Here is a 20,065-nt window from a genome sequence, read left to right as displayed (position 1 = left end):
AAAAAAAAAAAAAAAAAAAAAAAAGAAGATAAACTAAGGTGAAACTCGGTGCTGGTGTGTAAGTGGAACCCAAAGGCTGTGGTGGGTCCAAGGGAAGCTGAGGGACATGCTGGGAAACCAGAAAGACTTCCTGGATGTGAAATTCGAATCTGAAAGACAAGCACCTCTGACAGACAGGGCAAGGGAGGGAATTTGGGGTAGGGAGACCTTCCGCAAGGACAGCGAGGTGTGACCAATGAGAAACCATTTGTGACTCCATTAAGAAAAGTCTTGAGGGCTGGAGAGAGATGACTCAGCTGGCTTCGATTCCCAGCACCCACATGGTGGCTCATCACAATCTGTAACTCCATCTCCAGAGGCTCTGATACCTTCTTCTGGTCTCCGTGGGCACCAGGCACACTAGTGGTGCAGACATACCTGCAGACAAAACACCCAGATATATGATGGTGATGATGATAATAATAGTGATAGCAGTAATAATAAAAAGATACGCTTTGGGGTCGCATGTAGGTATTCTAGTTACTACCCAGATTACTGCCCTTCTGTGCTGTGCTCAGTAAACTGTTATAAAAAGAAAAGAAAAAGAACCAAGTAGTAGAGTCCCCTTTTTTATTTTTAATGATTATTTATTTTATGTATGCGTGCTTGCAGCACATGCATGCAGTACCCATAGATACCAGAAGAGGGGGCTGGAGTCTCCAGAACTGGCGTTACAGTTATAAACTGCCATGTGGACACTGGAAACCTAATCCTCTTTCAAGAAGAGCAGCTAGTGCTTTTAACCCCTGAGCCATCTCTCCAGTCCAGAAACTTCCACTTTTAATCTCAGCACTCGGGAGGCAAAGGCAGGCAGACTCTCTCTGAGTCCAAGGCTAGTCAGTGCTGCTAGTCAGATCCTCAAAAAAGAAGAGGAAGTGAGGGAGGAAGAAAAGTAAAGAAAAGTCTTGGGAGGTCTGTCTGGATGGCTAGGACGGACTCAGACTGTGTATAGAGGTCTTTAATGGCAGGATCAGTCCTTAGTAAGGCATCCTTCTATGATGTTTCTTGGAGAGAAGCTGTGTCTGCAAAAGCTGACTGATAAGAGCCTCAGTAACTGGGGAGGTTGGAATGTTACCGGTCCAGAACCTAACTACTATTTATCTTGTGCTATATTTAGGCTCCCTAAATAGCCCTTCTTTGCCCACCTGTGATGGACCTAAAATTCCTTGATTAACAGATTAAAAACCTTCAGGAATGTGTTCCTTTAGCAGACACCAGGTTCTACCCAACCAGAAGCTGAGAATGTTCACTGATAGCATCTGAAAGTTAGAGGTGAGAGTTCCCTGCTGTGTGCCTACTGACTGTTTCTACCACGTGTGTTTAAAAGATGGCCTGGGGCTGGAGAGGTGGCTCTGCAGTTAGGAGAACTTACTGCTCTTGCAGAAAATCAGGGTTTGGGTCAAACGCCCACGTGGTAGTAAACAGAGGTCTCCACTGCAGTTCTGGGGATTCAGGGCTCTCTTCTGACTCTATGGGCTCCTGCATCCCAGTAGAGCTAGTAACCTCACACAGGCACACATACACATAAAAAAGAAGTACAAAGGCAGGCTGGAGAGATAAAGCACCAATTAAGACCACTTGCTCTTGGAGAGAAAGGAGCTAGATTTGATACCCAGCACCCACAGTGGTTCACAACCATCTGTACCTCCAGTTAGTGGCCTCTTCTTGCCTCAGTGGGCACCAACGATGAGTGTTGTGTGCATACACACACACACACACACACACACACACACACACACACACACACACACAGGAAAATACACATAAAATGAATAAATCTGATTTAGCGAATAAGTTAAAAGCTTGTTTTGTTTTTGTTTGTTTGTTTTTAAGTGTCTTGATGTCTAACTTTTTTGTTACCCAAAAAACCCTCCTGAAATTGCTTCCCATGTTGCAACATGGAATTTGGGGTAACTTAAATTCCATGGCCATGGTCATTCATATTTGGCTCCAAAATACATTATCTTTTATCCCCTTTGAGGTGAGAGTTGTGTTTTTGTTTTCATGCTGAGAATGCCATGTACAGGTGTGCACCTAAGGATGGGTACCACACCAAGAGTTGAACCACTTGGTTAGAAAAAGGAAGAGTCATTTCCTATGTGGTGGCACACACCTTTAATCCCATCACTGAGGAGGCAGAGGCAGGGGGGATCTCTGTGAGTTCAACGCCAGCCTGGGCTATAAAGCCAGGACCATTACACACACAAACAAGGAAACAAACACACCAAGAGGCACAGTTTATTGAGAAGCAGAAAGCATGAGAATGGGAGTTGACCGTTGACCAGTGAGCTAAAAGAATAGCTTAAGCAGCAGTTGGCCATGCGGCCCAGGACCCGTTACAAATCATTCCATGGCAACCCCCTCGCCCAGGGTTATAGGGTGCAGGTTTTGTTCAGCATCTCTCTGCGTTATGAAACACAGGTGCAGAAGGCTGTCCAGTCTTTATTCTCCTGTCGGAGATTCTGATGCAGCAATCTACGCACACTATCTAACACTAGTTTGAATGAGACACTTTGTAAAGAATGGGAACCAACTTGATCTAAGTGAAGGAGGAAATGACAGTATATTATGGAAAAGTGATCTAGAAATCTTTGAGGGACAGGTGAGCCTCAGACCAGTGAACCTGAACATGAGGGCCTCTCAAACTGATTGCTTCGGGAAGGGAATATGGGTGAGCCCTTGAAATCTAACTACTCAAGTGGCCAAGTAACTGCAAAGTAAGACATTTTAACCACTGTGAGTTTCAACCCTGATCACTCTAGCTGCGCACGCCTGAGGTCTGTGCAATACAGTATGTGATAGTATAGATTTTTCTTGTGGGTATAACGTGGGCATCCTATTGCCATTCTCAATGAAATAAACACACCAGTGGAGAGAGGTAGGCCCGTGACAATGCTAAGGAGCTATTGACGTTCTCCAGTTAGGAGGAGAGAGGAATGTTCACAGGTTTGGGATCTGGAATTCCAAATGTCATAGCTCTACCCCCTCCCAACTAGACCCTCTCCCCCTTCCTGCCAGCTGCAAGGGATCTGGGGAGATGCTAGCATTTATAATGAAATGAAGGTTAACTGAAAAAGTCCTTAGTGATGCGACTTCCCAGAGGTCATCATTATGATGGTATAGACTGTTGGTGACAGAGTTGTTCTGGGGTCACCCTTGAGGCCCAAAGTAACCCCTTCCTCACTCTTGTTAAGTAAGCCCAATACACTAATTGGTTACCAAGTTGGGCTTTGGTGGAATCACTACCCTGAGCTGTCCTTGGTTCCCTAACTGGTATGAGATATTTGTTGACTTAATCCCAGGAAGAGTGAACAGCACACACAGACTTTGTTTTTCGACTTTCACTTGGGAGGGAGTTTGGAGTGAGAAAATCTGCTTGTGCAATGTTTGAGGTTTTATTTCAGTGTTTTGCGCCAGTGTTGTGTAACAGTGTTCTCTAGATTACAACATTTCACTCTGCAGGGACGTTCCTTAAGCAGGAAGATAAATAAAAGAGTTTCAGGAAGTCCCTGAAACTCAGTAGATTCCCTAGGCCCCTCCCTACTAGAATAAGAAAGAAAAGCTGAGAGTCCCCCCTCAGAAGAGCAAAGCCAAACTTCAGAAAGGGCTCTTGATACCAGAACAGCTGCTTGGAAGAAGCAGAAAGCAACTGAGTGGCTTGGAAGAGGTTAGACCAACTGAGACACGTGGAAAGGACACCCCCCCAACCCATGAGCTGCCTGCATACTATACAGCATGCTCCAGTTTATCAGCTTTCATGAACTGTCACCCATGCTGGGGTAGGCTCTGTTGATGCAGCTGTCTTTGAGTCATTTCTGCTTTCATAGGTACCTCTCACCAGTATCCCTATACGTTATCCCAAAGCAACTCGATATTCACCATGTTGGACTTTGGGTGGTGTCACATGCCTTTAATTCCAGCATTTTTTTTTTTTTTTTTATTTTTTGTTTTTCGAAACAGGGTTTCTCTGTGGCTTTGGAGCCTGTCCTGGAACTAGCTCTGTAGACCAAGCTGGTCTCAAACTCACAGAGATCCGCCTGCCTCTGCCTCCCGAGTGCTGGGATTAAAGGCATGCGCCACCACCGCCCAGCTAATTCCAGCATTTTGGAGACAGAGGGAGGTAAATCTCTGAGTTTGAGGCCAGCCTGGTCTACAAAGCAAGTTCCAGGACATCCAGGACTACACAGAGAAACCCTGTCTTGAAAAACAAAAACAACAATAGCGAAAAAATTTAAAAATTGCATATGTATATGTGCGTTGTGTGCAAGTGTGTGTGTGTGTGTGTGTCTATTTGGGTATGTTGTATGCATGCAGGTGCCCTAAAGGCCAGATTAGGGCATTAAAGTCCGTAAGGGTGGAGTTATAGATAGTTGTATGAACCACCTTGTGGGTTCTGGGAATTGGACCCTGTTTCTCTTGAAGAGTAGCCTGTTATCTTTGTGAGCCATTTCACCACCCAAAATACTTCTATATGAAAAAAAAGTGACAGAGGTTTCCTTAAATCAAAGACAAACCTAAGAGTTCATAAGATGTTATTGATTACAAATTGTGAGGCTGATACAAACTTTTCCAAATCAACAATAACAGAAAACAAATTTTAATCTATGCCAAAGGCTTCAGAATCATCACACAATGGAGCTCGAAGGATGGCTCTGCAGTTAAGAGTCTTTGTTGTTTTAATAAAAGACCTGAGTTCAATTCCCAGCATCTACATGGTGACTTACAACTACCTGTAGCTCCAATTCACAAGAATCTGATACGTTCTTCTGAATTCTGTGGGCACCAGGTACATGCATGCATACCTCTATCTGTCTGTCTGTCTATCTATCTATCTATCTATCTATCTATCTATCTATCTATCTATCTATCTATCCATATTTTTTCTTGTTTTATTTTGTTTTCGAGATAGGGTTTCTCTGTGTAGCCCTGGCTGTCCTGGAACTTCCTCTGTAGACCAGGTTGACCTCAAACTCACAGAGATCTGCCTGCTTCTGCCTCCTGAGTGCTAGGATTAAAATCGCGTACTACCACGGCCCACTCGCTGTTTATTTTGTGTATGGATAGGGGTGTGTATAACACAGTGCATATATACACAGGTCAGAGTACAATTTGGTTCTCTCCTCCCAACATGTGACCTCCTCCCTTAGGTCATCAAGCTTGGCCACAAGTACCTTTAGCTTCTGAGCTATCTCCCTGACCCTCATCATATTTTATGACTCTCAGGCCTTCTTTTGTATTTCTTCCAACTGTTTACATGCATTCACATGTAAATTCACAGAATTCAGAAGAACGTATCAGATTCTTGTGAATTGGAGCTATAGGTAGTTGGTCTTTATGTTTAACCCGGGGCCTCCTGTGAGTGCATGGGCTGGCTTATCTTGACTCTCCTGCTATTCTGTCTCCTCCCCCTCTCTCCTTAGCAACAGTTAACCAGCAGTCACGGAAAAGAGACTGTGTGCTCAGACAGGAAGGGGAGCAGGAAGAGCAGGATACAGAAGCCACATGCTGCAGAGGGATCTGTTGGCAAGCCTGGTGTAGGGATGTCTGGAGCGAGGGAGCCTGGCCTCTGAGATAGTGCTTGGTTTAACAGGCAGAGAAGGCAGGCAAGGTAGAAAAGAGTCGGGTAGTGCCATTCATGAATCTGGGAAAACGGAAATGATGCTGGTGTCAAGGCTGAAGCAGAGGACAGTATTTGTTTTGTCCTTGGTGGCTGACATGAGCAGATAAACCTTTAATCCCAGGACTCCGGAAGGAGGCCGAGGTATGAGGATTGCCAGGAGTTTGAGGCCAGCCACCCTGGGCTGCATTGTGAGTTCAGGACAGCGTGGGATGCAGTCTCTAAAAACCAAAGGGACCAGGCAGTAGTGGCGCACGCCTTTAGTCCCAGCATTCTGGAGGCAGAGAGAGCAGATCTCAGTGAGTTAGGGACCAACCTGGTCTGCAGAGCGAGTTTCAGGAAAGCCAGGGTGGTTACACAAAGAAACCCAGTCTCAAAACAAACAAACAAATAACCAAAGGGGAAGGAAAATTCTCTCTATATATTATATAATATATATTATATATGGATTATATGTAACATAGAAAATTATAATATAGTATATATAGATTTATATATATCAAGAACATCAAGAACACGAGTTATAAAATGACAGTTTCATAGAAAACATTATGTGCGGAATTATGAGGACCTAACTTCTTTTGTACATTGTTGAAAATGGTGTACTTTCTGCTTATTTAATCTGATTGCATCTGATGGTACAAATTTCATCCTCAAAGGTTACTTCATTAGAGGCTGGCTCATGCCTCTAATCCTGGCACTTCGGGAGGAGGAGGCAGGAGGATCTCTATGAACTGGAGGAGGCCAGGCTGGTTTACAAAGGACATTCCAGGTTGGCCAAGGCTACGAACAAACTAACAAGCAATTGCTTTATGAAGGTCGGTGAGATGGTTCAGCAAGGAAAGGCATTTGCTGTCAAGTCTGATGACTTGAGTTCAATCCGAGGATCCCACATGGTGGAAGGCGAGGCCTGATTCTCTCAGGTTGTCCTCTGACCTCTTCAAGTGTGTCCTGGTATCTGTTTGCACTACCAGGCACACACACAATAAATAAATGTAAAAAAATAGTTTTTTAAATTGTAGTCTAGAAATTTAACATGTTCTCTCAAAAGCAATTTGGGTTTGTGATTCTCTAAGATACCTGGTTTTGTTGTTGTTGTTTATGTTTTCAGTTTATTTATTTATTTTTATACAGGGGCTTCTCTGTGTAGTCCTGGCTGTCCTGGAACTCACTGTTATAGACTATGCTGGTCCTGAACTCAGATTCACCTGGTTTTTTTCTCCTGAGCGCTGGCCTTAAAAGTGTGCACCACCACTGCCCAGCTGACAACTCTTTGGTAATTTGATCACTACACAGGTTTTAAAGATTTTGCTTCATAAAAGACAAGGGATTGGAGAGATGACTCAGCGGTAAAGAGCACTGGCTGCTGTTCCAGAGGACATGGGTTCAATCTCTAGAGCCCACATGGTTGTTCACAACTGTCTGTAACTTCAGTCTCAGGTTTTCTGATGCATTCATTCTTGTCTCCTTGGGCAACAGGCATGCAGGTGGTACACAGGCATACATGCAGGCAAAACACTCTAACACATAAAAAAAAAAATGAAGAAAAAAAGAGGCTGGAGAGGTGCCTCAGTGGTTAAGAGCACTGACTGCACTTCAAGAGGACCCTGGTTCAATTTCCAGAACCCACATGACAGTTCACACCTGTCTGTAACTTAGTTCCAGGGAACCTGACACCCTCGCATCAATGCACATAAAATAAATTAAATTACTTAAAAAAAATAGGCCAGACAATATCTAAACTAAAGAATGAGCAGTTCCTTTGTGGCCCCATTGTAGAAGCATGAATTACCTTCACTGCTGAAGTTCAGAAAGGAGAGTGGGAAGGACAGCAATACTGGTCCATATAGACAGGGTATGCCAACACCAGAATTCAACTGGCTGGTTGCTCAGAACCACTTGTGTAAGGAGGGGCCAAAGGTGGCACATGTCTTTAATCCCAGCACTCAAGAGGTAGAGGCAGGTAGAGTTTGAGGCCAACCTGGTCTAAAGAGTGAGTTCCAGATAACCAGGAAACTCTGACTAGGCACAAAAGGAATAAGGAAGGAAGGAAGGAAGGGAGGGAGGGAGGGAGGAAGGAAGGAAGGAAGGAAGGAAGAGGGGCAAAAGAAGTTGTTTTTTTTTTTTCCTGGTTGATCTCATAAGGTATGTATGGTCATTGATAGCCAGGAATAATCCCAGCCTGAGATGAAAGAGACATGAGTTTAAACACTGGTAAGGTTTAAAAACTGTTATGAGCATGATCCCTGACTCCTCTCAGCTTACTAATATCTTTGAGTAGTGGCCTTCAACACTGGACTAGGTCATTATGTCAGAAGTGATGGTGTGTAAGTTCCCAGGCAAGGTCAGAGTAGCCTATACCTTGTTCTTAGACTACCGACTTCCAAGGTTATAAAGAAGTATGGCTTTATTTAATTAGAATAACTCTGATCACCCAAAAGTAAATACCCTGATAAGTAGAGGGAACTAGTTTAGTGGCCAACTCTGTGGAAATAGTTTCCTCTTGTGTTTTCCGTAACAGTTGTCACTGCAACCCCTATAATGGGCCCTGAAGGGTCCTTCTCCCATTTAACATACTGGTATTGAAGCAGAAAAACCTCTTCCTTTGCTCAAGTTGTCCTACTGAAGACAGGCTAAAATTTAAAAGGACTTCCTGTGTGATTAAAGAGAGCAGAGGGAGCCGGGCGGTGGTGGCGCACGCCTTTAATCCCAGCACTCGAGAGGCAGAGGCAGGCGGATCTCTGTGAGTTCGAGGCCAGCCTGGTCTACAACAGCTAGTTCCAGGACAGGAACCAAAAAAGCTACGGAGAAACCCTGTCTCGAAAAATCCACAAAAAAAAAAAAAAAAAAAAAAGAGAGCAGAGGGGAATAAACACAAAGAAAAGATGCATAAAAATATTCCACCAACACACATTATATAATCTCATGTATATTTTAATTTGCCTTCACATATGCATATGCATATATGTGCACATAAAACATCTGAAACCTGTGCTGGAGGTTAAGAGCCCTTTTGGTCTTGCTGAGGATCCAGGTACGTGCTGGACTGTTTTTATGGGTATTTGAGAAAGAGGAGAGCTGTGGAATGACTGAGAAAGTAAGAGAGCCTAAGTTTAGAGGGGCTTGGATTCAACCTTTTGTTGTTGTTGTTGTTGTGTGTGAATATGAAGCTAGCCAAGGTCAACCCCCCATGTTTGTCCTCAGGAGGCCTAGTCCAGGTCTTGACCTGTGCTGTAGTTACAAGTGACCATGCCTGATTTTTGTTTTGTCTGTTTGTTTGTTTACTATGTAGCCTTGGCTGGCCTTGAATTTACAGAGATTTTACAGCCTGAGCCTCTGAAGGTCTAGGATTAAAGGTATGTGCTCAGGAATGGCTTTTCTGAAAACTTAGATTCTGGGGGCTGGTGCGATGGCTCATATAAGTTAAGAGCATTGGCTGTTAGTCCAGAGGACCTGGGTTCAATTCTAGCACCTACATGGTAGCTCACACCTATCTGTAACTCCAGTTCCAGGGCTCTAACAGACATGCAGGCAAAACACCGATGATCATAAAATTAAAACACACACACACACACACACAAACAACCTATGGTTCTGGGGTTCAAACTCAGTTACTCAGGCTTACACAGCAAGCACTTCAACAACTAAAGTATCTCCCCAGACGTGGAGCCTTTTTTTTTTTTGAGACAGGGTTTCTTTGTATAGCTCTGGCTGTCCTGGTACTGGATCTGTAGACCAGACTGGCTGTGAACTCACAGAGATCCACTTGTCTCTGCCTCCTGAGTGCTGGGATTAAAGGGGTGTGTCATCATAGCCTGGCTCAGACTTGGACCCTTAATGTTTATTTTATAGTATTTGAAAAACGATGATGGCAATATGTTAATGGCTCACATGTAGAATTAAGAAATGAATTATGTGATATAAAAAAATAAAATCAATGTAATGTAATTATAACATAGATATCTGTTGCACGATCCTTAGCTTGCTGCTGGGATTTCTGGCCTCATCAGAAAACTTTTCTTCCTGACCCTAAAGTCTTTTTTTTTTTTTTTTTGGTTTTTCGAGACAGGGTTTCTCTGTGGTTTTGGAGCCTGTCCTTGAACTAGCTCTCGTAGACCAGGCTGGTCTCGAACTCACAGAGATCCGCCTGCCTCTGCCTCCCAAGTGCTGGGATTAAAGGCGTGCGCCACCACCGCCCAGCCCGACCCTAAAGTCTTTAAGACACTTTGTGGTAAGACTTTCTGGTTTCTTAGTCGGCTTATCTCTACAAAGGATATGTCTTTGAAGGCCTGCTTCCAAAGATCTCTCTCAGAGAACCTCATTCTTCACCATGTTGCCTAGTACGAAGAGAGCAGATCATGTCATCTGGGAAACATACATACTCAAAATACAGGTCATAAAGCAATAACGTTTCTGGGAATACATACAATCTTAGGTCTCCATGCTGAGGCAGGAAAATTTTGTATTGGCAGCCGGGAGGTTCCTGTTAAACAAATGAACAAAATCTTATATTCTATTCACCCCAGTTAGAACACCCACACAGACCAAAGTATAGATATCACCAAAGTCCAACCTGATGAACCGGTGAGTTTTATTGGGGTTGCTTACAGGAGTATAGGAGAGGGGTTCTTTTTTGTTTGTTTGTTTTTTGTCTTTGTTTGTAGAGACAGGGTTTCCCAGTAGCTATGGAGACAGTACTGGAACGTCCTCTGGCACCAGGCTGGCCTTGAACTCACAGAGTTCCACCCGTCTCTGCATCTGTCCAAGTGCTGAAATTAAAGGCTTCCACCACCACCACCTGGCTGGATGAGGGGTTCTTTCCATGAACAGAAATGACTCAGGGACAGCTACATCACCTCAGCAGGGGTGATAGCTCACAAAGCTGGGAACCTGGAGCACACTGCACAGCACGCAGGCAGCTCAATAGGCTGGAGCGTGCCCTTTGCAGGTGCCTCAGTTGCTCTAAAGCTCTTCCAGGTAGCTAGGCTGCTTCTGCCTCTTCCAGGCAGTAGCTCTTGTGTCAGAATCTTCTCTGTAGTTTGGCTTTGCTCTTCTGAGAGAGACTCTCAACTTTTATTCTTACTCTGGCTGGAAGGGGCTTAGTGAATCTGGTGGGTTTCAGGGACTTCCTGAAGCTCTTTTGAGTTGTTAACCTTCCTGATTAAGGTGCTTCCCTGCAGGATGGACTATTTCAATCTTGAAAGAAACTGTTGCACAACATACAGGTCTCTGGATATAAATTAGGAATGGTTCTAGGCCCTTTCCCAGTTTGTGTGTGTGTGTATGTGATCTTTCTTGGACCAGCAGACTATCCAGACATGTTCTTCAAATTGTGTGTAAGCCAGGATGCTGGGGAGGCAAGCAGAAACATGCAATACCTCTCGAGGCCAGGACCTTCAGAATCTTTACACTGTAACAACTTCTGTTCATGTTGGTTTGGTCAGAGGTAAATAAAGTTATCTGAATTCAACATCAACAGGATGGAGGAATATCTAACCCTGAGTTATAGCAGATCTACATTTCTTTTTTTATAAAGCATTTAAAATGCTTTATTATTTTTATGTTTTATTATTTTGTATGTGTGTTTTGCCTACATGTATTTCTTGGCACCACGTGCAAGCCTGATAACCACAGAGGCCAGAAAAAAATGGCATTGGATACCCTGGAACTGGAATTACAGATGTTTTTGAGTCAGACTGTGGATGTTGGGACTCCAACCCAGGTCTTCTGGAAGTTCAGCGGGTCCTGCTGAGCCTCCTTCAGCTCTGAGCGCTGCATTTCAAGGGTATGCATGCCTGGAACTGTGGTGGTGGTGGGGGACGCCGGAGAGCTGTTAAGTGTTTTTTTGCCTGGGACTTTCCAGCTTACTCTGGTTGGGAAATGGGAGTAACAGTCCTTCTCAAAGTAGCTAACAGGAATAGGATGTTCCTGCATATAAGATTTGCTTTTAACTAAAGAAAGCAAGCTCCTGCCATGTGAGCCATGCAGTGTTCTTCTTCAGAAAGTATCAAAGCTGCTAGTGGTTCTCCTAAGTGATAATTTATTTTTATGAGAAACAGGAGATAAACATAGTCCTCCAGAAAGGAGGCTGCGTGTGCAGTACCCTACTGTACATTAAGGTCTGAAAATTATTGAGACTTCATAGATGCAGTTCAGGGGAGTGCCAGTGCCAATAGTCACCAAGTCTTTGAACTCAAGACTGAAAACTTCCCATGAGTTAAGAGGGTCGTTGATTAACCACTATGCTAATTCAGGTTTCGGCTACAGATCAGAGTGAGAATGTCTTGTTGAAAAGTTGCTTTTTAAGATACGAAAGCATCACCTCCAACTAGGCGATAACAGCTTTAAAAAATGAGGTTAAATTCTTACGTTCATCAGGGACTTAAAACACAGCAAGCTCCCGTTTGTCTCCAACGTTTGAGGCAATCTAGGGTCATGTCCACGTTTCCCACGTTCATTTAAACAGCTATGAAACCGCTCAGGACTTCATTATCGTAAAAACTGGTTGTAGAGCATCAAAAACAGTCCGGCTGGAGCCCAGAAATTAACCCAGTGAAGGCTGTTCCAAGAGTCGAGTCTCCCGCAGGGAGGCTGCAAGAGTCTGAGCACAGCAGGATCAGCCCCCGCGCGCACCGGGACAGCCGCCGATGCTCTTTGTTAAAGAAACGAATACAAGCCGCGGCGGCAGGGAATGGTGGTGGTGGGGGGAAGAGACCCGGGCGTTTGCATGCATAACTGCGCCTAAGAAAGACCATTAGCGAGCCGCTGCAAACCCAGGACATCCCGGGCACCGTGTCATTGGCTTTTGTGCCCTGGAAGGCGCGTGAGAGTGCCCTGCTCAGAGGCTCCCCTTTGTGTGAAAGTGTGCAAACCAGAAGCCTGCAGCTCCCGCTGGCTTCCCCTTTTTTTCCTCCCCCCGCCCCCCCAATTCGCGGACACTTGGAACAAGATCCTCTTCCTCCTCCACTCGCACGCGCTCCTTCACCCTAGCCCCGAAGATCCCGGGACTTGAGTTACTTCTCGGTGGCGGACGGAGCGAGGAGCGACAAAGACTGGGGCGGGCGGTCGCGGCTCCCCGGGACGACCCCCCCTCCCCGAACGGGGGGGGCCGCCCGCCCGCCCGCAGGCCACCTCGGGCACCAACCGCCGCGCAGCCCGGCCGTTGGGCGGTGGTAATTTCTGGGAACGGGGCGGGGTCCGCTGTGGACGAGCCGGGAGGCGGAGCGGGCGGCGCCCCCGGTCGCTGAGCGGGCGGGGCGGGGCGCCACGTGCGTCAGTGGCCGGGTGGGGCGGGCCGCGCGCTGCTGCCCGCCCGCCCGCCGGCCCGCGCCTCCACCATCCAGCGAGCGCGGAGACGCGCGGGGACTCTGAACACCCGCGCTGACAAGAGTTTTATTTTACAAAGCCTCACTTTCCTAAAGCGTAGTCCTAGTGCGGAGCGGTCACGCGGAGACCTGGAAAGGGAACCCCGAGTTGGGAGGGGGGGAATGAGGGGTGACAGCAGAGACCCGAGAGTGGACCCAAGGGGTGCGCGTGTCGTCCCGGCCCGGTTGCAGGTGCACGCGCGGCCCTGCCGTCCCCACGCGCCCGTCCCGCGGCCGCAACGCAGAGCGCGCGACGTGGGGGTGTTGGAGAAGCCCCGGGGACGAGGAGCGGGACGAGTGGCGAGCGTGTCCACCTGAGCAGGCGGGTTCGGGCGAAGTTGGGCGCTCAGGAGAGGGCGGGATTCGAGAGCGCAGGAGGCGGGCTGCGGGGGGCCCGAGGGCGGCGGGGAGTATAAATAGCCGGCCCGGTTTGACAGGCGCTGCGGTGACTGGCGGTGTCGCCTCCCCGGCGGCGCGCGGGGAGGGAGGAGCGCGCGGAGCGGCCGGGTGGGGGAGGCGGACTCCAGTGTCCTGGTGGCGGCGGCAGGAGGCCGAGGGGGAGGAGTCGAGGCGGGTGCGGAGGGCGGGGGCCGGCCGCTGCTTCCCCGCGCCGGGTTGTGTCGCCTCCGTCGCCTCGGCGGTTGGGGGGGATCTTTGGGGCGGTGCGCGCGGTGGTGGCGGCGGTGGGCGCAGCGCGGTTTTGTCTGGTCCTGCGGTGCGGAGCCTCGCGAGGTGGCCCGGGGAGGCCCCCTACGGCTTCCCGCAGGACGCCCGGCCAACGGCGGGCGTCTGCGGCGGCTCGGCCAGTCTGTGGCCCTGAAGGGAAGGGCAAGGGACACGGCGACGTGGAGGGAGAGCAGGTAAGAGCGCGGGGACGGCCGAGGCCGAAGGGAGCGAGCGAGCGAGCGGGAGGGAGAGGGAGGGCGCGGCGACCCAGCCCGGCCGTCCCGAGTGTCGCCTCCTCCCGGGCGCCCCCGCCCCGCGCCTGTGTTGTTTGCTCCGGCGGCCGCGGAGGGGCTTTCCGGAGGCTGGGGCGGTGACACCGGCGGAGCTGGGGGCAGGGCGGGAGCCCGCACCAGAGCGGCCCGGGGCAACGGTCGTGGCGCCGAGGGACCGCGGCGCGCGCTGTTTACCTCGCGGCGCCAGTCATCGCCCGGCTGCCGGGCTGCGGGGGGAAGCGCGTCCCGGTCGGCAGTTTCCGTCGCCGTCGGGCCTGCACCCCGCCGCCAGGGCGGGCACGACAGGTTGTACCCCGCTGTTCTTTTATTCTCACTCTCCGCGAGCCCTCTGTCGCCGCCGGCGCCTCCTGGTCCCCGGGGGAGCGGGGCTCTGCGATCGCGATCTGCGTTTGCAACAAAACAACAACAAAAAACCTGGGGCTCTTCCGAGCGCCCTGGTCCGGTGCCCGCCTCACGGGTCCCCTGCCGGCGGAGCTGGCCCTGCGAGACCTCGCCGCGAGTGTCGTGGGCGCTCCGCGCTCCTTAGTACCGCCTCTGCCCCACGCGCTACGCGCGCGGCGGCTGGACTCACTCAAGGTTCCAGTGGGACATTTTCACTCTGCCAGCAAAGGACAGAAAAATAACCCCCGGTGCCGGGAGTCAGCCCCAGGGCAGCTTCCGATGCTCCTCATGGGCCAACTTTCTGGGCTGTCCTCAGAGAGCCACGTTCTCAACAGAATAGCCTTTCTTTAAGTTCTTAGTACTCTATCTAGTGAGAGTAAAATGGGAGCCGGGTCACAGTAACCCCGGGACATCTTTCTGGTGTAGATGACATTACTCTGTGGTTTCTGTTTTAATCCGGCTGTGAGAACCTAAGAGAAGTCGCTCCTTTGAGCTTCAGATTTTTGCTTTTCTTTTTCTCCGAGTCTCTTTAGGAGGCAGATTACTTACTTTCCCTAAGTGCCGGGATCGGAACAATGTGGGTCCGGGCCTTACTGAGATAAGATTGTATATTTGTGGGTTACAGTTTCTTCAGAGCGTTGACTGACTTCATGTGAGACTAGAAATAAGGTTTATAGAAGGCAGTGCAATTCATTCATGTGGCTGTAGTTGGTACATCCAGTAAATACGAGAAGTAGAAATTTAAAGTGTCTTCAACTATTAAAATTTCATTATTTAATGTTACTTTTTTTTTGGGGAGGAGGCGGGGTTTCGAAGCAGGATAGGGTCTCTCTGGAGCCTTGGTTGTCCTGGAACTTGCCGTGTAGATCAGGCCCCCAAACTCACAGAGATCCGCCTGCCTCTGCCTCTACCTCCCAAGCGCTGCGATCAAAGGCGTGCAATGTTATCCTACTTTAGACTTCACTGCTTGGATTAATCATTGTACTTTGAAGGCATGGACAGTTACAAAATACGCAGAGCATGTTTTGGAAAGAATTTGAAACTGGAGATTTTCTATCCCAAGTTTCTTCCGTGGTTGTGATGGGCCTATCAAATCAAGGTTGGTGATTTTACTTGTTAACAGGTTTTGTATTTTTTTTTTTTTTTTTTTTTTGTGAATGGGTCTGAGTGGGGAGAGGTAGAAGCATTGAAATACTAACCACATACCATTTAATTGATTAGAAATGTACATGTTCAGTGGAGTTTTAAGGTATATTCAGAGTTGTACAATTACTGTCCTCAAATCTAAAGTATGTTTTTACCCGTAAAATCATCATATGGGTCAGCAATGTGGCCCAGTGATGTAGCGCTGGCTTTGCGTTGGGGAGGCTGAGTCGATCCTTAGTACCACCCAATCAAGAAACTAGCCGATCAGTTCTCATACCCATTAGCTGTCACTCAATTTTGCCCCTATCCTGGCTCTTAGTAACCAATCACTTCATCTCCTTTGTATCTCTAGGCATTTGTCAGTATTTCATGTAAGTACATGAGTACAGAATGTAGTCTTTGTGGTTGGGCTCCTTAACACAGCATACAGTGTTTGAATTTGTGCATGTCGTGGCATGTGTCAGCACTGCATTGTTACTGTTTTGCTGAGTAATGCTCCTTTGCACGGGCATTTCCTTATGTCTGCCAGTGGATAGGGTCTTGAGCTTCCATCTCTTGGCTATTGTGAGTAATATTTGTCCGCAAACTTTCGTGCAAGTTTGCTTTCATTTCTTTTTGGAGCGGTATTGTTAAAGAACTCAGTCTTTTGGCACACTGTCAAAAATAATTCATCCAGTTCGAGGCCAGCCTGGTCTACAGAGCGAGTTCCAGGAGAGAGAAACCCTGCCTCAAAAAACAAAACAAAGAATAAACAAAAAAATTTAATTCATCCATTTTGAGCGTATAATTCAGTAGTTCTTAATAAATGTATAGGATTGAGACTGTCGCAGGCTTTCTTTAGAATACGGTTTTATGTCCACCTGAAAATATTCGGCAGCCTGTTGGTGGTTGGTCTCCAATCCCCAAAGTCCCAGCCCTGCCTGGGCAGTCACCAGTTTCTCCCGCTCCCTCTTTTACTTCCTCTGCATTCTGCATAGTGGGATCATGTCACTTTTTAGGTTTGATGTCTTTCACTTAGCACACCTTTGAGACTTTTCTATATTGTAGCATGTATTGGGACTTTATTTCTTTTTTTTTTTTTACTTTATTCCTTTTAATTGCTGATAAGTAATATCTATTTTATGGCTATACCACATTTGCCAGTCGGCCAGTTGATAGGTATTTGAATTGTTTCCAGTTTCAGGCTGTTGAAAGTGATGACACCATGAATGTTTATTTACAAGTCTTTATGTGGATGTATGGTTTCCTTTTTATGAGTAAACACATGGGAAGAGAATTACTTTGTCTTGCTTAGCTTTCAGAGAAAGCTCCAAATTATTTCTCAAAGTGGCAGTACCATGTTGCATGCTCAACAGTCATGTATTTGAGAAGCCAAGTTTTCTTCATGTTCTGTCAACAATTAATTAATTAATTAATTAATTAATTAATATTTTATGTGCATTGGTGTTTTGCTTGGCTCTCCAGGAACTGGAGTTACAGAGAGTTGTGAGTTGCTATGTGAGTGGTTGGAATTGAACCAGGGTCCTCTGGAAGAAGTCAGTGCTCTCACCAGCTGAGCCATCCCTCTAACTCCTTGTCAACACTTATTATTGTCTGTCCTTTTCAATGAAAACGGATATGATGTAGTCATGTGGCTATGAAGTGACTAGCTCATTGAGTTACTATTTTCTTACTAGTCATAGTGTTATTACCTTTTCATATAGTCAGTAATCATAATTGTTCTCTCCTATCTTTCTTTCTCATGGTTTGTTAAACATGCTAAACAAGGTCAGGTGGAGGTGGTGCATGCCTTTAATCCTAGTACTTTAGAGGCAGAGACCGAAGCAGGCTGATGTCTGTGAGTTCGAGGTCAGCCTGGTCTACCGAGCGAGTTCCAGGACAGCCCAAGCTACACAGAGACACTGTCTCAAAAACAAACAAACAAACAAACAAACAACAACAACAAACAAAAAACATGCTAACCAACAAACCATGCCTAACTTAGCCACCAAATTATGTTTACAGCCATTCATGTATCTCTTTTGATGCCACAGCTAGTCAACTTATGATCCATTTTTATTTTAATTATTTTTTAAAGTGTATTTATTTACTTTATGTGTGTTGGTATTTTTCCTTCATGTATGTCTGTGTGAAGGTGTCAGATCCCCTGGAACTGGAGCTACAGAGCTGTGAGCTGCCATGTGGGTGCTGGGAATTGAACCCTGGGCCTTTGGAAGAGCAGCCAGGGCTCTTAACCACTAGACCATCTCCCCAGCCCCCTGTAACGCTGTCTGTCTTGGAATTTTCTATAGACCAGGATGGCCTTGAACTCACAGAGCTCTGCCTGTTTCTGCCTCCTGAGTACTGGGATTAAAGATGTGTGCCACCACCACCTGGCCCATTTTAATTTTTTTTATAAATAATTTTAGGGTTGGGCAATCTGCATCTGAAAAAAGGCCACTTGAGTTTTGGTAGAGATTGTTTTGAATCTACATCAGTTTGGGGAGAATTCCTATCTTACCACATTGAACATGAGAATTTTATTTACTGATCTAAAGTCTTCACTTAGGGTTTTACTTTCTTCAGTGAGTAAACCTTACACTTTAAAAAAGAAGCTGGAAACTGGGCGGTGGTGAGGCATGCCTTCAGTCCTAGCATTCAGGAGACAGGCAAGCGGATCTCTGAGTTCCAGGCCAGAACTCTGCAGAGTTCCAGGAGAGCTGGGACTACAAAAGCCACCCTTTTGTAGTCTTGAAAATCTACAACCAACAAACACAAACAAAGGAAAAAAGATGTGTATAGTGTTGTTTAATATGGTCAGCATGTGGTGTAGCAGATCTAGAATTTATTCATCTTGTACAACTGAAACTTTGATGCCCATTGATGGATAGACAGCTAGGCATCGCCCTTTAGCTGCCAGTTTCTGGTGGCCCCTGTTCTTGCTTCTCTGAGTTTGGCTACTTTAGATATAACTTAGGTGAGTGTGCTCGCTTTTCTGGGTCTGCCTTATTTCACTTAGATAATGTTCTCAAGGTTCATCCCTGCTGCAAATAGTTTAATCTCCTTATTTTTAAAGGCTCTGTAATATTCCATTATATGTCTATACTGTATGTATACTTCTTTCTTTTTCAGTTTACTTTCTGAGTATTTTATTTTTGATGATACTGTGAATGGAATTGTCTTCATTTTTTCTTTACATTTGTTTGTTTAATGTGTGTGCTCGTGCCATGATGTGCTGTATGTGTGGAGGCCAGAGTACAACTTTTGGGAGTAAGCTCTCCTTCCCCCATGTGGGTGCTAGGAATGGAATTTAGGGAGTCAGGTTTGGCAGCAAGTGCCTTTACCCTTGAGTCATCTCCTGGGTCCGTGGGTGTAGTTGTCCTTTAAGATGCTGTGCCAGTTTTGTTGCTGGTATATAGAAGCTGATTTATTTTTTGCAAATTGGTCTTGTATGCTTTTGCCTCCCTGAAGTAATTATTCTTCTAGTATTCTGGGAGAACTCTGTAGTGTTTTTTACATACAGTACCAGATAACCTGTGAAGGTATCTTTGCATTGTCCTAATCAGAATACTTTCCAGTTTTCCTCTTTTCTTTCCTTCCTTTCAGTAGAACAACAAGACCGATCAGCAGTGAGCGAGAGCCTGCATGGCATCTGCCAGGTTGGTAGGAGGAGAGAGTTTGATGAGTCTCTGTATCTAGGTGCAGAGCTGGCTGTAGCTGCGTTTGTAGATGGTGCTCCTCTGCTGTGGTGCTGTTAAACTTGCATGGGTATTGGACCAGTCACGGCTCTTTCCATGTCTCTTGGCATCACCAGCTGTGACAGTTTACCTGGGACTGCCCTTGGTTAGCTTTGAAAGTCTCGAATTTTTGGGAAGTCCTTCAGTCCTATACAAATCAGTATGATTGGTAACTATAAGATAATATGGTTTGTCCTTTATTCCAATAATATGTTATTATTTTGTCATTTGACATTTCAAGTCTGAAGCAGGGTTCCAGGATAAATTCCCTTGGTCAATGCAAACAATTATATGTTGATGGATTTTGATTTAATGGTATTTGACTTATTTTTATGTCTGTTTATAAGGGATATTGGTCTATATTTCTTTTCTTGCTAGATGTATTTTTCTAATATTTTTTTCGTTATATATATTTTGATTTACTCTTTATTTTAGCCAGAAGGTGAAATGCTGTCCCCTCTGGTTTAGTTCTGGAGTTACACTGACCTTGAGGATGGGTTGAGTGTTTCTGCTTCTCGTTTTCTGTGAGGCTTTGTGAAGGGCTGGTATTATTCTCTGAATACATTTGATAGAATTTACCAGTAAAGGCATCAGGCCTGGCCTTTTTTCTTTGGGAATTAATTAATTTGAGGATTGGTCTCACTCTGTTACAGTTCATCATGGAGGAAGCCAAGGCAGGAGCTTGAAGCAGAAATCATAGGGGACTGCAGCTCACAGGCTTGTTCTCTGTGAAGCTAGCTGGCTCCTAGCTCGTTGTTGTTGCTGTTGTTATTACTACTACTAATTCTGTCTCTGTGTTGTGGTCTGCCCCCCCCCCCCCAGGTGTGAGTCCTCTGGAGCTGG

General features: G+C 46.4%; 1 protein-coding gene across 6 annotated transcripts in view; it reads left to right on the top strand.

The window, feature by feature from the left end:
- Window positions 1–13,801: 13,801 nt before the first annotated feature.
- Window positions 13,802–20,065, top strand: part of Elf2 (E74 like ETS transcription factor 2) — an 89,379-nt gene continuing 83,115 nt past the window's right edge. For 4 of the 6 annotated variants that reach the window (XM_026783040.1, XM_013348831.2, XM_026783055.1 and 1 more), the window contains exon 1: window positions 13,802–13,880. The gene's annotated coding sequence lies outside the window, so the exon portion shown is untranslated. The remainder of the gene's footprint in view (window positions 13,881–20,065) is intronic. The other 2 variants (XM_013348825.2, XM_013348832.2) reach the window with 2 other exon arrangements.

Source organism: Microtus ochrogaster, chromosome 1 (genome assembly GCF_000317375.1).
Source record: "Microtus ochrogaster isolate Prairie Vole_2 chromosome 1, MicOch1.0, whole genome shotgun sequence".
Classification (NCBI taxonomy): Eukaryota; Metazoa; Chordata; class Mammalia; order Rodentia; family Cricetidae; genus Microtus; species Microtus ochrogaster.
Note: the sequence above shows the minus strand (reverse complement) of the source record. Positions and strands in the feature narration are given on the sequence as shown.